At 43.6% G+C, this 15,871-nt stretch overlaps 1 protein-coding gene across 2 annotated transcripts in view; it reads right to left on the bottom strand.

Annotated features, from left to right (window-relative positions):
- LOC140074662 (putative methyltransferase DDB_G0268948) overlaps positions 1-9,933 on the bottom strand; it is a 62,463-nt gene extending 52,530 nt beyond the window's left edge. The window contains exon 1 of one of the 2 annotated variants that reach the window (XM_072119722.1): positions 9,823-9,933. The gene's annotated coding sequence lies outside the window, so the exon portion shown is untranslated. The remainder of the gene's footprint in view (positions 1-9,822) is intronic. The other variant, XM_072119721.1, reaches the window with a different exon arrangement.
- Between the last annotated feature and the right edge of the window lie 5,938 nt (positions 9,934-15,871).

The raw sequence follows: 15,871 nt of genomic DNA, 5'->3' as shown, positions 1-15,871 counted from the left end.
TGACAGCAGGAGAGTACAGCGCTGGAGAGGAAGAGCCAGCGCGTGCGCTGCCTAGTCAGGGGCGGAGCCGGATCAGGAGTGCAGAGAGGTGAGTCCGGGTCTAGGGACGGGGCACTGGGGACCATGCGAAAGAGAGGGACATGGGTGTGCCCGTGATCCAAGACAAGGATTGTGGGGGCACCCGTGACAAAAGCTTTGGCAGCATTGGATGAAAGGACAGAACTCTTTTTATTTGTTGCCACATCTGACTGATGTTTAAATATATTCTCTGGACATTCAAAGCAATGGATCTATCTGGCATGAATCCTGACTGGTGTAAGTGAATTAGGGAGGTAATCACACCAGCCAAGCGATTGGCTTGAGCCTGGGCCAAAATTTTAACGTCTACCAGGAGTAGCAATATCGGCCGATAAGAGTCTGAATACTTATGGTCTTTGCCAGGTTTTGGCAGTAAATTATCATTGCTTCACAGATGGTGGTTGTCTCCGTCCCTCTTCATCAGAGCATTGTAGCACCTGTAATAAATGAGGTAGTAGCACTTCACCATGTTTTTTAAAGAATTCCCCTGGAAGGCCATCCATACCTGGCGCTTTTTGATTTGGAGGAGACTTTAAGGCCTCTACAAGTTCTTCTACCAACAGTGGGGCATCTAGGTGGGTCCTCTGTTCCTGACTAAGTGTGGGAAGATCTATATTATCAAGATATTTTAAAATATCTCCTTCCTCCATGACTAGTTTACTGGAGTAGAAGTCACAATAAAATCGTAGAAGACATTCAGGATATCTTCGTCTGATTTCACCAGGTTATCACTTGAGGCAAGTGTAAATTTCCTTTACATGATTTGAACCCTCTTGTGTTTTAATTATACTTGCCAGTAGGTGTTCCACTGCCTCTCCCTGTACAAAGTATTTCTGCTGCAAGAATAGTCTCTTGCTTTCTGCTACTTGTACTGTGTGTTCTTTAAATAACTGCTGGGCTTCTTTCCAACTAGCTTTTTTGGCAGATGACATGGAGTTAGTAAAGTCCTGCTGCATCTCCAATACCCTTTGTTGCAATTGTGTGATTAACACAATACATTTAGATTTATGTGTATTAATACTTGCTTTGTATATTCCTCTTATGAATTTAAGGGAATCCTATATAGTTCCTGCTGTAACCTCAGCTTCATTTGTCTGGAGAAATTCCTCAATTTTAGTTCTGAACTGATTTCCCTTTATGCACTAACTGTAGCCAAAAAGGGTTCAACCTCCAAGATCCTACTGGTCTAATAATTAGTGTTGCAATGGCCAGTTCAACCAGAACCGGAGAGTGGTCTGATATGCTTTGGGATAGATTTTTCACCTCCTGAATGTATGTATGCATATATGGAGATACTATTGCCATATCAGTTCTCGATAGTGTTCCATGGGATCTAGAGTAACATGAGCATTGCCTAGCTTCTGGATAACAACACCTCAAAAAATCATACCAGCCCACTTCCAATAGCCTGGTTAACACAGTCAGCTCATCCAATCCAACTTGCCGCCATGTATTGAATCTATTTGCACTGGGAAGCAAGACATATTAAAATCACCTCTGGGCAATACATGTAGCTGTGGCAAGTCATTATTCTTTTTATCACTTCACAGTTAAATGGGGGAGGCATATATATGGCCACCAGAATCTGAGGGGTTCTATATATTGAGAAATGTAGACAAATGAACCCGCCATCTACATCATTGAGCGAGGAGTGGCATTCAAATGGTTTCGTCCTAGGTACCAATATACTTACACCCCTAGCATGCATGGAAAATGGAGAATGAAAACTATGAGCTACCCACCCCTTTTGCAAGACCTGTGTGGACTCTATGGTTAAGTGTGTTTCATTTAGACACAGAATAGCCGTTTGTTTTGTTGCAAAGTGGAAAAGACTGCTAACCTTTTACTGGCGTCCCCCAGTCCTCTAGTGTTCCAGAATATCACATTATATTTATTAGCCATACCACCATATTTTGTATACCTCAATACCCTTGGGCTCCTCTATCGGGACTCTTTCTAGGAGCTGGCTCACCCCACCTACTACCCTTTCCCAAAAAACAATCCCCTTAACCGTACACATAAAAGACATTCTCCCAAGGACAGGAGATAGGAGCAGAGTTATCCTTCCAATACCTTATGTGAGTATAAACAAGTCTTTAACCTATTATAGAAAACACTTCTCTTTGCTACAATAATATCTAACGTTTGCAATACCAGAGTTCCTGCCTATATATGCTGCAAGCTGCCCAGCACCAGAGGTCAAGAGTTGTGATATTTGTTCCAGCTGAATGCAAAAACTATAATAACAGTTTAACAGGGTTAAACAATTTGTCAAGTAACATAACACCAGTATGTAGATTTATTCACTGTTCTTCTATGTTGCCTTCCCATAGTCTCCTTTTATTCTCATCCAGCCAGTTCACTGTGCCTTCCGATGTGTCCAAAATGTGGGTATTTCCCACTACCCTTAAGTCACTAGCCTTAATTCTGCAGGATGGAGCATGGAATATCGCCATAAATCTTGCCCGCCTCTTTTGCACTTGCATGAAAAAGTCTGGATATATGGCCACTGTTTTACAATCAATGGTTAAATCCGGGTGACCTTTCTTAGAATCGGTTCTCGATCCCGATAGTGGAGTAGCTTAATTAGCATTGGTCTCGGTCTTGCTCCCAGTGGAAGTGGTCTTGATGGGACCCTGTGTGCCCTTTTCCATGGCAAAAAGAGGAGTAAGAGTGTCCTGATCCATTTTTTTCTTCAACCAGTTTTCCATAAACACCACAGGGTCTTGCCCCTCTGCCTTTTCTGGCATCCCCAACACTCTCATATTGTTTCTGCGCAGTCTATTTTACAGGTCATCAGACTCGGATATAAGTAGGGACACATTGGGGGTCATTTACTAAGGGCCCGATTTGCGTTTTCCCGACGTGTTACCCGAATATTTCCGATTTGCGCCGATTGTACCTGAATTGCCCCGGGATTTTGGCGCACGCGATCGGATTGTGGCGCATCGGCGCTGGCATGCACGCGACGGAAATCGGGGGCCGTGGCCGAACAAAAACCCGGTGTATTCGGAAAAACCGTTGCATTTAATAACCGAAAATGTGTCGCTTGGGACGCGCTTACCTTCACCTGGTCCGGCTCGGTGTATTCCGGCGCAATCAGATGCATTTCAGCGCAGCAGCGCCACCTGGTGGACGGCGGAGGAACTACCATCATAAATCCCGTCCGGACCCGAATCCTGTTCAGAGAACGCGCCGCTGGATTGCGAATGGGCCGGGTAAGTAAATCTGCCCCATTGTGACTTATTTACTAAGGGTCTGCAGCTGCACTTTAGTTGGATTTTCCAATATTTTTGGGGATTGCCCAGATTTGACAGGTATTAAGAAGGGGACTGTGTCACACACAATCACATTTTGGTGCAGCTGCAACAGCTTTCATGCGACAGAAATCAGGGGGCAGGCCGTCAGACAATCTGACTGATTTGGACCGAGCGCGAGATTTAACATTCAAATTGTGTCGCAAGACAATGCACTTACATGCACCAAGAAGAAGAAGGTAAACTCCGTCAGAAGCGACAAACGCACGATCTTAGTGAATCACGGCAGAGTGCATTCTCATCGAACAATACACTTTCGATTAACTCCTCCGGATGGGTAAGTAAATGTGCCCCACTGTGGCTTAGCCACTTCAATTCTTTATGTACTGGAGCCAACTGGTCTTCCACCTCACATACTCTATCTTCTACTGCTTGCACTCGGTCGTTAGTTTTCTTCATATCCTGTCGAATCAGGTTAATGTCCTCTGTTAGACTCTCAATATGTGTATTCATGGTTAGCATTGCCATACCCCAGTGTGCCACTCTGTTAAGCTAGAGTATTTACATTGCTGTCTTTCCTGTCTTTCTTAAGGGCCCCTGAGCAGGTCATAATGATTTCCCAAAGACATTGGCTTGCAGTCTCCTTAACACAAGCAGTCAGATTACTAAACTCACTAAGCAGAGGCCGGCACAGTGTGAATATGCAAATTAAATGAACAATTTTCCACTGAGCTTAGGTTTTATGTCTTGCTGCCAGAGGGTCAGTGGCTGAGAATGTGAAACACAGGGTTAGACAGTAGGTATTCTTCTTATGGAGAGATTGCCAATTAAGGCCACCTTATTGGTGTGTGGAGACTTAAAGCCATAGATGTTCCACTAGGGAATACACAGTGGAGCTTATTTACTAAGGGTCCACAGGTGGCATTTCCTTCGGACTTCCTGACATTTTCGGGGATTGCACGGCTGGGACAGGTATTTAGAAGGGGATTGTGTCATGCATGATCGGATTTTGGCGCAGCCACACTGGCTTTCATGCAACAGAAATCGGGGGGCGGGCCGTCAGACGATCCAACTGATTTGGACTGACCGCGGGATTTAACTTTAAAAATGTGTCGCAAGACAATGCACTTACATACACCAGGAAGAAGAAGGTGAATTCCGGCGGACCTGAGCGGGGGAGCGACACATGCAGTGCAGGATATCAAACGCACGATCATAGTGAATTGCGGCAGAGTGCATTATCGACGGACAATGCACTTTCGTTGAACTCCTTCGGAGGGGTGAGTACATATTTCCTAATATCTTGCTTGACTTAAACAGGGGTTTCTTCAAGCCTTTTTCCTCCTCTCAAGTCACATAAACCGCAGTGCATTAACTCCATCCTTCCCTACTGCGTGGAGCATCTACACTGCTTCAGGCTATTAGACAAAATACCGGCCGCCATCAGGTGCTGAACAGAAGATGGCGCGGCTCCAAGCCTGCGATGGCACGTCTCCGCTGAGGTCCATATCGGCCTGTCAGTAGGGTGTGCAGGAATTATAAGGTGCACTCTCCTCCCCCGTATTATACACAGGCTTCTCATCCCGGTCTCTTACCGCCTTCAGCTCTTGCCGCGCAGTATTTGTTGTCGGCCGGCGGTTTCTGCACTACCTTCTCAGGTTTTTTCTCTCTGGGTCCTGTGCCCTTTAATATAAAACAAAATTTAACCACTGGACACAGGATTATTCAGGATGGGTGGCAGGAGCTCCACGCCATGCTTCCTTTCAAATCGGTGTCAGGCCATGCCCCCCACCCCCTCGCAATGACACCTTGCACCACTCTGTACACCAAAGTATGAAAATGTTATTGTCCATCAGTGGTGGATTAAGTGTCCCATGGGCCTGGGTCTTTTCACACGACTAGGGCCCCCCCCTAGCGTCCAAAAAACATGTGCCGAGATTTTAGGTTTTAAGTACTACTCTATTTACTCTATATACTCTATACATTCTATATCCTTTGTATCCTCTATATCTTCTGTATACTCTATATCCTTAAAGAGGTATTCCAGGAATCAGCATAATTCATATACAAGTGAGTAATTAAAAATATAATGTGTAATTAGTTGTTATTTAAAATGTTGCTCCCCTAAGCAGAAAATTGCTATTGGAATACACTGTAAGGAAGAATTAAAATTCTACTGGCCCTTTAATGGTTGATTTCCTCCACGCGGAGAAGACACAGGACAGAAGATGGCTGCTGGGCAGGTCATGTGATCATCACTACGCTTGGCTGTAGTTGGTTGGTTGCAGTGCATCCAGAATGGACAGTGTTGTGGTGAAGTGCAAGGATGGCAGTTACACATCATTCCTATGGTAACTGAGCAAGAAAGTCTGTTACATCATCACTGGGAGCAGAGCATAAGAGGTAGGAGGAGTTTATGAGAACTAAAGGATCATGGGACTTGTATTTTCCAGTTTTGGCCATCGTGGTGATAACGCCTCATACTTTAGAGAGGCCATAGAATGTTTTGAATCATAAAATCAAACTATTTAAGCTCCATTTTGTGACTAATGTCATTGAGATTTGTTACATTAATTTATCTATATCATAATGGGTTTTTTATATCAGGTTCATATTCCCGGAATACCACTTTAATCTTGCACTTTTCATAAAAGGATTTAATAATGAACTTCAATCGTGCTTTCATAACCCATCTATTTAGGAAACCCAATCACCAGTGGCGTAACAAGACCCCAGCGGGCCCGGTGCGGACTTAGAATCAGGACCCCCAGATACCTAAACACTCCCTGCCTGCCCTATCCCGCACATTATACTTCAAAATACACATATTTCATATATACACTCTACAGACATAAGCACACATACACTATATATGAATAACACACATAAACACATATTAACACTGCCCCATATATACTCTACACACGCTATATTTACGCTACGCCATATGAAACACTGAAATTCAGTTGCACATAAATATATTATATATATATATATATATATCCATATAGCTGTACAATACTAATAATATTGCAGTAATGAATATATCACATATACATAAATATATACCAGCTGCGAAAAACTGCACATTACTATACAGCGCCAAAAAATGACTGCACTAAAGGGCTGCCTCTAAATACACCCCAGTCACTGACAGTATAATATCACAGGAATAAAAATGATGTCCTAATTACATTTATACAAAGATCGGAGGCTGTCTGATTTTAACCCTTCTATTACAATGTTTGATTTGCACATTGTAATAGATGATATAGAAAATCTGCATATACTGTAGTATGGCAGTATATGGTAGGATCAGTCAGACAACCTGGAGTTAAAGTACCCCCTTCACACACACACACATATAATATATATATATATATATATTGTCCCCCCCCCCACACATATATATATAGTAATATTCCCCATGAACACATATATATATTAATGACCCCCTTCACACACATATATCGTAATGCCCCCCCCACACACACAGATGTGGTAATGCACCCCCCCTTCCCCCAGAGATATGGTAATTCCCCCCCACACCCACAGAGATATAGTAATGGCCCCCAACACACAGAGATATGGTAATGCCCTCCACACATAGAGATATAGTAATGGCCCCCTACACACAGAGATATGGTAATGCCCTCCACACATAGAGATATAGTAATGGCCCCCCACACACAGAGATATGGTAATGCCCTCCACACATAGAGATATAGTAATGGCCCCCCACACACAGAGATATGGTAATGCCCCCCACACATAGAGATATAGTAATGGGCCCCCACACAGAGATATAGTAATGGCCCCCCACCACAGAGATATGGTAATGCCCCCCACACATAGAGATATAGTAATGGGCCCCCACACACAGAGATATAGTAATGAGCCCACACACCCAGAGATATAGTAATGGCCCCCCACCACAGAGATATAGTAATGGCCCCCCACCACAGAGATATGGTAATGCCCCCCACCACAGAGATATGGTAATGCCCCCCACACATAGAGATATAGTAATGGGCCCCCACACACAGAGATATAGTAATGGCCCCCCACACACAGAGATATAGTAATATCCCCCCCCCCCCCCACAATTTATAAAAAAATAAATAAATAATCTCTAATACTCACATTTCTTCACTCCCGCGATCTTCCTTTTTCTGGCCCTCATCGTCTGTCTTCCTCACGGCTTCTGTTCCCAGCACGTAGTAAGGCGCCCAGCGCTGCCAGCGTAATGACGTCATTACGCTGCCAGCGCTAGGACGCTTACCGTCCCGTGCGCTGCTTCAGTGTGACAGAGCAGGAAGTGTTAGCACGCCTCACTTCCTGCTCTGTCACGGACCTAAGTTGAATTCCACGGCCGGCACAAGCCCTCCCCGGAATCATTAAATTATAGCCTGTCAGGCCAGTGAATTCACGGGGGGGGGGGCGGGCCATGACAGATAGAGGCAATAGTGATAGACCCGGCCCGAGCCCCCCCGTCCGATGGGCCCGGTCTCAATGGCGACCGCTGCGACCGCGGACAGTACGCCACTGCCAATCACATTCCCTAACTGCATGAAACCATCCACTCCAGCTACCATCCAGACCCGATAATCTTCCAGACAGAGTTTTTGACTGCTGCTCCTGGTTGCCCTGGCCATTGTGCGCTCTGCAGCTGAACTCCCCCTCATACTATAAAAAACTTGCGTATAACCCAAGGCTCCTAATTTTACCACAAAAAAAAAAAAATGGAAGTTATTGACCGGAGTATAAGCCGTATGGTATGAAATGCAGCCACTACTAATTAAATGTCCACAGCAGAGCCCCCCTTTAATTAAATGTCCACAGCAGATTCCCCTTTATAGAAATGTCCACACGAGATGCCGCCTTTATTGTAATGTCCACATGAGATGCCCCCTTTAGAAATGTCCACATGAGATGCCCCCTTTAATGTAATCTCCACAGCAGATGCCCTTTTTAATGAAATGTCCACATGAAATGCCCCTTTTACAAAGATGTCCACAGTAGATGCCCCCTTTAAAGAAATGTCCACATGAGATGCCCCTTTTAATGTAATGTCCACATGAGATGCCCCCTTTAAAGAAATGTCTGCATGAGATACCCCCTTCAAAGAAATGTCCTCATGAGATGCCTCCTTTAATGTAATGTCCACAGCAGATGTCCCTCTTAATTAAATGTCCACATGAGATGCCCCTTTTACAGCAATGTCCACATGAGATGCCCCCTTTAAACAAATGTCCACATGAGATGCCCCCTTTAAACAAATGTCCACATGAGATGCCCCCTTTAAACAAATGTCCACATAAGATGCCCCCTTTAATGTAATGTCCACAGCAGATGCCCTTTTTAATGAAATGTCCACATGAAATGCCCCTTTTACAAAGATGTCCACAGCAGATGCCCCTTTATAGAAACATCCACATCAGATGCCCCCATAATGCAATCTCCACAGAAGATGCCCCTTTTAATGAAATGTCCACATGAGATGCCCCCTTTAATGAAATGTCCACAGGAGATGCCACACTTTACATTTCTATGCATGCAGATACTTTGACATCACGTGGCGCTACACAGACACGTCATAGTGTGCAACCCCCGGCTGGAGGGAGAAGACGGAGCTGCGAGGAGAAGACAGAGCCGCGAGGTCAAGGAAAAGAAGCCGTAGGGGAGTATACTAAAAGAATAAAGGGAAGGTGACATTTGGAGAGCACAGTGAAAGCTGTAAAAATAAAGCCCACAAGAAAGGTGCAAAAGCGTTTTTTAGTCAATTTTAGGATTTTTTTTCCCGCTTTCACAGTACACAGCTTGGAATATTAAAAACTTACATTAGGAATTCATTTTTTATGCAGAAAACAAGTCTCATACAGCTTTGCACACTGAAGAAAGTAATAGATTTTTGAGGATGGGAAGTGAAAAATGGAAACACAAAAAAAGAAAAAAAAAACATTGGTGGCAAGAGGTTAACAGCAGTCCGCTTTTCGCCCTCCCCGACAAAGAAGCCCTCATCTTGGGAGCCATGTGTCTGCCTGGATATTCTATCCTGAGACTTGCATTAAAATTTTTGAAATGTGTGGTCTAAGACCTGCAGTTTCATTAAATTGTTTTGTACACACAACTTTATGCAGTTAAAACTTTTTACTTCATTTTTACTATGGTTACTCATTTACAATTATTACTGATAAAATTATTAGCAAATAAACAATACTCACCTTTCTAGTAAACACCTTTTTCTTTACATGTGTAGAGCATTCAATTCAAGTTGGATAAATATCCATGAGCACAGGGAAGCCCTATGTACCTGTCTCAAAACAATCCAAACTTTGTGAACCCTCATGGGATACAAAATAAACAAAGCAGCATTGTCTATAACTTGCTTGCCCTCTTTTAGTCAATGTTATAAGCTAAAAATGTAATAAAAATCATGTAATATATAACAATAAATTAAAGTTCAACAATGCTAAAACATTCTGACCTGGTTGTCTTTAGAAGTCTTGTGGACGTCAGTCCTGGGTTCTGTGTTCTATGCTTTGAAAGACTTATAGTCTCTATCCATACTCATCAGATTGTCACACCCCCCGGGCTGACTTCTAGCTTTAGAAAATATGCTTATACACACATTCTTGGCCCAAATCCACCATTATGCACCACACCTAACACTGATATATTATGCAATATAGGTTGAAAACCAAGACCAGAACAGAACAGTACAAATCAACCTGGGTTTGTCTTATGGGTTTATGATGAGGCATGACCCCCAATGAAAGATTGTTATGGGTCCAACACCCTGCATCCCCATAGTTCTCAGCAAATGATACAAAAATTCCAGAATACGTTTGAAATTTCTGGTAGTAATAATAAAGACCTGTCCTAAGGAAAGGTCATCAATATGAGATTAGTGTGGGCCAAAAACGCAGCACCCCTAAAGATCAGCATTTATATCCTGCTAATGAACAGAGAATGAAACAGGAAGCCAAGAGCTCCATTCTCAGTGTAGTGGTCAGAACAGGTTAAAGCACACTATCTACTATATTACAGAATGAGCTACAGCAACACAACTCAGCCACTACACTAAGAATGGAGCTCTAGGCTTCCAGTTTCATACTCTGTTCATTAGCAGGATAGAATTGCTGGTCTTTAGGGGTGCTGAGTTTTTGGCCCCCACTAATCTGACAGGTCCTTATTATTACTACCAGAATTTTTATTCTGGAATTTCTTTTATCATTTGCTGAGAACTATGGGGATGCAGGGTGTTGGACCCCTACAAATCTCATATTGATTATATGTTATTACTATTTGTAGTTCTGAGTTTTCAAACTTTTTCTGGTATAAATTTTTATGCAACGGCACATAACAGCTCTGCTATGTTCCCCTACCCTAAGATAAAGACCTTCTCTTGTCTGTAGTTTGTAGAGTAAACTAGAGTTCCTGTTTGCTGCCAGGAAGTGCCTGTATCTGTAGTGTGTTTGATCTGGTCGTGTAATGCAGGGGAATGGGCAGGAGGCAGAGTGCAATTCAACATGCAGGCAAGAGAAGCTATTAATATACCTCCCAATTTTTGGAGTACGGAAAAAGGAACAGCCCCTCCCCTTTTTCCTAAACCATGCCCATACACAGTATAATGTCAACCTTATTGGCCCCAACATAGTATAATGCCTCCTAGTGGTGGACAACCCCTTAAGGACCCATATAATACCCCATAATGCAACTCAGCAACATTTAATATCCCCTCTTTAATTTTATCCTCCATTTACATTTGTTCCCTCACTTTTATTTATCTCCCCTTCACTTATATACTGTATATAATAATTCTTTACTTCTACCCCCCCTCCGCTCCTCATATTGTGGCCCCTGCCCTCCATTCCCTTCATATTGTGGCTTTATGTCCTCCCTTCTCCCTCATATTGTGGCCACCCTCCTCCATCCACCTCATATTGTGGCCTCCCTCCTCTATCCTCTTCTTATTGTGGCCTCCCTCCTCTTCAAATTGTGTACTCCATCCTCTGCATATTGTGACCTCCTGTCATCCCTCATAATGTAGCCTCCATCATATTGTGGCCTCGCTTTGCTATCCTCTTAATATTGTGCCTCCCTCCTCCATTATATTTTGGCCTCTCTCCTCCATTCTCTGTATATTGTGTCCTCCTGTCTTCTATTATATTGTAACCTCCCTCTGCCAGCCTCTTCTTATTGTGGTCTTCCCTCCTTCCTTCTCTTCATATTATGGTCTTCCTCCTCCATCATATTTTGGCCTCTCTCCTCATCATATTGTGGCCTCCCTCCTCTCTGGCCTGCCCCCTCCTCAAAGTCATCTCAGAGCCCCAGGGAGAGGAGGAAGCAGGGCTGCTGCAGGAGAACAAAGAAAAGGTAAGTAAAGTTTTTTTATGTTTAAACAGAGATGGAAGCAGCAGGAGCTAATCCACCTCCTGGTCTTGGCTCTGTACATCTTGTGTGTTGGGCAGGGAACAAGAGGCAGGACATTGTGGGACATGCATGGATATTTTCCCAACCGCCCGGGACGGGGGGACAGTGCCCAAAAACCAGGACTGCCCTGCCGAATCCGGGCTGGATAGGAGCTATGTATTCATTAAAAAAATCTGACTAGAGTCAAAAGATTTAAGGTCAGATCCAGGGACAACCGAAATTGTAAAAACCAGGACTGATAGAGACAGGTTGGAATTATATCTGTGAAATCATGTGTTTTTTTGTTAATAACACATGTGATACTTTGTTTTCCTAAGCATATTTAATAATCTTGTTTTCCTCTTTACCTACTTCACATGGTACATTGTTGCAGGTGTATATGAAATAAAATATGTCAAGCAATGGGGATCAGATTTTTAGAAACTTAAAATAACAACAGTTGCTTAGGGTGCAGATTTCTTCTAATTGGAATACCTTGTTTACCTTGTTTAATGCACAGAGGAGGTAGCTTGAATAAAAGCCACTGAAGCAGATTATAGGCTTAGATTCTAAGATCAGTTGGAGCCAAAGCTGGTAAAAATTTTTGGCCAGACCTCAGGAGTTAAATTTAGAAGAAGATAGAGTATTAGGGCATACCCCTTAAATTACAGATTCCACTGTGTTCCAGCAGGGGCTATGTTGGCAGTCCCAACACAACCGGTGTGTTATAAAGTACCCTGATCTTGATTGTATCTTCAGCTTCTGTCAGGGATAGTAGAGCCATAATGGTGAAGAACTGAAAGAATCTTGTACCATCTTCTTACAAGTTTGTAACTGGTTTCCTTAGTGTAATACATCTAGAGGGACCTGAGCATTGCTTGAGTATTTGTGTCACTTCCTGTGTTGAGAATATAGTGCCTAGTTCTTTTTCCCAGGGCTCAAGAAAGTCTTGAGTGATTAAAAAAAAAATTTGTTAAGAAGTAATCCTTACAATGTGGATGACATTTTACTGACTGGGGTGGAAGAAGAAATGATTTTTTTTTAAAACCAAGTGCTATCCATTAGGCAGTCACCTTGTTGAAAAAGTTTTTAAACTTATTCAGAAGTTAAACGTGTTTAAGGGAATTAACAGATGAGTATGGAAACCATTCTTTAAGCTGCTTTAAGCTCCACCACCCAAATAGTAACCCAAAACTTTCTTGTTAAGAGTCATTTTCTGTGGAGACCGAAAGGTGAAGGAAGGTGAAGGTAGTTTTGTAAGGGGTGCAGCCACATTTTCTCTAAATAATGGAGAGAATGCCACATTTTTACTGGGCCTTTAGTTATAAAACTCAGGCCTTTATTCTAGGAGTAAGGAGTGATGGAGTGCTGAAAAGGACATAGTAGTAGTTGTGTCAGATAATTTCTAACTACAACTTCTTCAATGGGGGTGCATAATTTAGTAGAGGGTCTTTTGTGCCAATCTACAACCTGGCTTAGTTGAATGACCATTAGAGATGAGCGAACATACTCGTCCGAGCTTGATGCTCGTTCGAGCATTAGCGTACTCGAAACTGCTCGTTGCTCGGACGAATACTTCGCCCGCTCGAGAAAATGGCATCTCCCGCCGTTTTGCTTTTTGGCGGCCAGAAACAGAGCCAATCACAAGCCAGGAGACTCTGCACTCCACCCAGCATGACGTGGTACCCTTACACGTCGATAGCAGTGGTTGGCTGGCCAGATCAGGTGACCCTGGAATAGACTAGCCCCTGCCTGCGCTGCTCGGATCATTCTGTGTCTGGATGCCGCTAGGGAGAGAGCTGCTGCTGGTCAGGGAAAGCGTTAGGCTGTTCTATTAGAATAGTGTTAGGCAGGAGTGATTCTACAAGAACCCAACAGCCCTTCTTAGGGCTACAATAACGTTATACTTTTTTTTTTTTAATTTGCAGCTAGTACCATATTGTGAGGAATTTGCAGGGGGACTTGCTACCGTTGTGTTTAGCTCTTAGTGACACACATATCCACCTCAAACACCAAAGTTGGACAATTTATTAGGGGTTTGATTTCAATTAGGCACAGTCTGCCAGTTTCTTTTTATTTTACGTTTATTTTTTCATAACTCAGCGTCATCTCATCTGGCATAGCAGTGTGCTTTCATACTTGGCTAGAAAATAGCCATAGGAGAATCCAAATGGCTTACTTAGGCCTACAATAGCGTTATATATTTTATTTCTGGTTGATCTGCTGGTGGCTGTCCTTGCTGTAGTGCATCTACTACCATATTGTGAGGAATTTGTAGTGAGACTTGCGACCGTTGTGTTTAGCGCTTAGTGACGCACATATCCATCGCAAAGACCGAAGTGGGACAATTTATTAGGGGTTTGATTTCAATTAGGCACAGTCTGCCAGTTTCTTTTTATTTTACGTTTATTTTTTTAATAACTCAGCGTCATCTCATCTGGCATAGCAGTGTGCTTTCATACTTGGCTAGAAAATAGCCATAGGAGAATCCAAACGGCTTACTTAGGCCTACAATAGCATTATATATTTTATTTCTGGTTGATCTGCTGGTGGCTGTCCTTGCTGTAGTGCATCTACTACCATATTGTGAGGAATTTGTAGTGAGACTTGCGACCGTTGTGTTTAGTGCTTAGTGACGCACATATCCATCGCAAAGACCGAAGTGGGACAATTTATTAGGGGTTTGATTTCAATTAGGCACAGTCTGTCAGTTTCTTTTTATTTTACGTTTATTTTTTTAATAACTCAGCGTCATCTCATCTGGCATAGCAGTGTGCTTTCATACTTGGCTAGAAAATAGCCATAGGAGAATCCAAACGGCTTACTTAGGCCTACAATAGCGTTATATATTTTATTTCTGGTTGATCTGCTGGTGGCTGTCCTTGCTGTAGTGCATCTACTACCATATTGTGAGGAATTTGTAGTGAGACTTGCGACCGTTGTGTTTAGCGCTTAGTGACGCAAAGACCGAAGTGGGACAATTTATTAGGGGTTGGATTTCAATTAGGCACAGTCTGCCATTTACTTTTTATTTTACGTTTATTTTTTCATAACTCAGCGTCATCTCATCTGGCATAGCAGTGTGCTTTCATACTTGGCTAGAAAATAGCAATAGGATAGCATCGTTTGGTTTTAAAAACTAAAAAAAAAAAAACACAAAAAAACACAAAAAAAGTAAAAAAAAAATTAAAGTTATAACTTTCATTTTCAAAATGTTTAACCCGAGGGCTAGGGGTAGAGGACGAGGGCGGGGATGTGGGCGTCCAACTACTGTAGGGGTCAGAGGCCGTGGTCCTGGGCGGGGTGAGACACCACCTGCTGATGAGGGAGCAGGGGAACGCCGCAGAGCTACACTCCCTAGGTTCATGTCTGAAGTTACTGGGACTCGTGGTAGAGCACTGTTGAGGCCAGAACAGTGCGAACAGGTGATGTCGTGGATTGCCGACAATGCTTCGAGCAATTTGTCCACCAGTCAGTCTTCCACGCAGTCCACCCATGTCACCGAAATCGGCATTCCTCCAGCTCCTGCACCTCAGCCTCCTCCCCCCCAGTCTGCCCCCTCCCAGGAAAATTTGGCATTTGAACCGGCATACTCTGAGGAACTGTTTTCTGGACCCTTCCCACAGTCACAAACCACTTGTCCGGTTGCTGCTGAGCAATTTTCCGATTCCCAGGTTTTCCACCAGTCGCAGTCTGTGGGTGATGATGACCTTCTTGACATAGTGGAAGAAGTGTGTAAAGAGGTGTCGGACGATGAGGAGACACGGTTGTCAGACAGTGGTGAAGTTGTTGTCAGGGCAGGAAGTCAGAGGGGGGAGCAGACTGAGGGATCGGAGGATGATGAGGTGACAGACCCAAGCTGGGTTGAGAGGCCGGGTGAACACAGTGCTTCTGAGACGGAGGAGAGTCCTCGACCAGAACAGGTTGGAAGAGGCAGTGGTGGGGCCAGACGGAGAGGCAGGGCCAGAGCAGGTGCATCAGCACCAAATGTGTCACGTAGTGAAGCTCCCGTGGCAAGGGCTCCCACGGCGAGGGCTAGATTTTCAGAAGTCTGGAGGTTCTTTAAGGAAACACCGGATGACCGACGGACTGTGGTGTGCAACCTTTGCCAAACCAGGATC

The sequence above is a fragment of the Engystomops pustulosus genome, chromosome 8 (assembly GCF_040894005.1).
Source record: "Engystomops pustulosus chromosome 8, aEngPut4.maternal, whole genome shotgun sequence".
Classification (NCBI taxonomy): domain Eukaryota; kingdom Metazoa; phylum Chordata; class Amphibia; order Anura; family Leptodactylidae; genus Engystomops; species Engystomops pustulosus.
The sequence above is the reverse complement of the archived record's forward strand: the minus strand, read 5'-3'. Positions and strand labels throughout refer to the sequence as shown.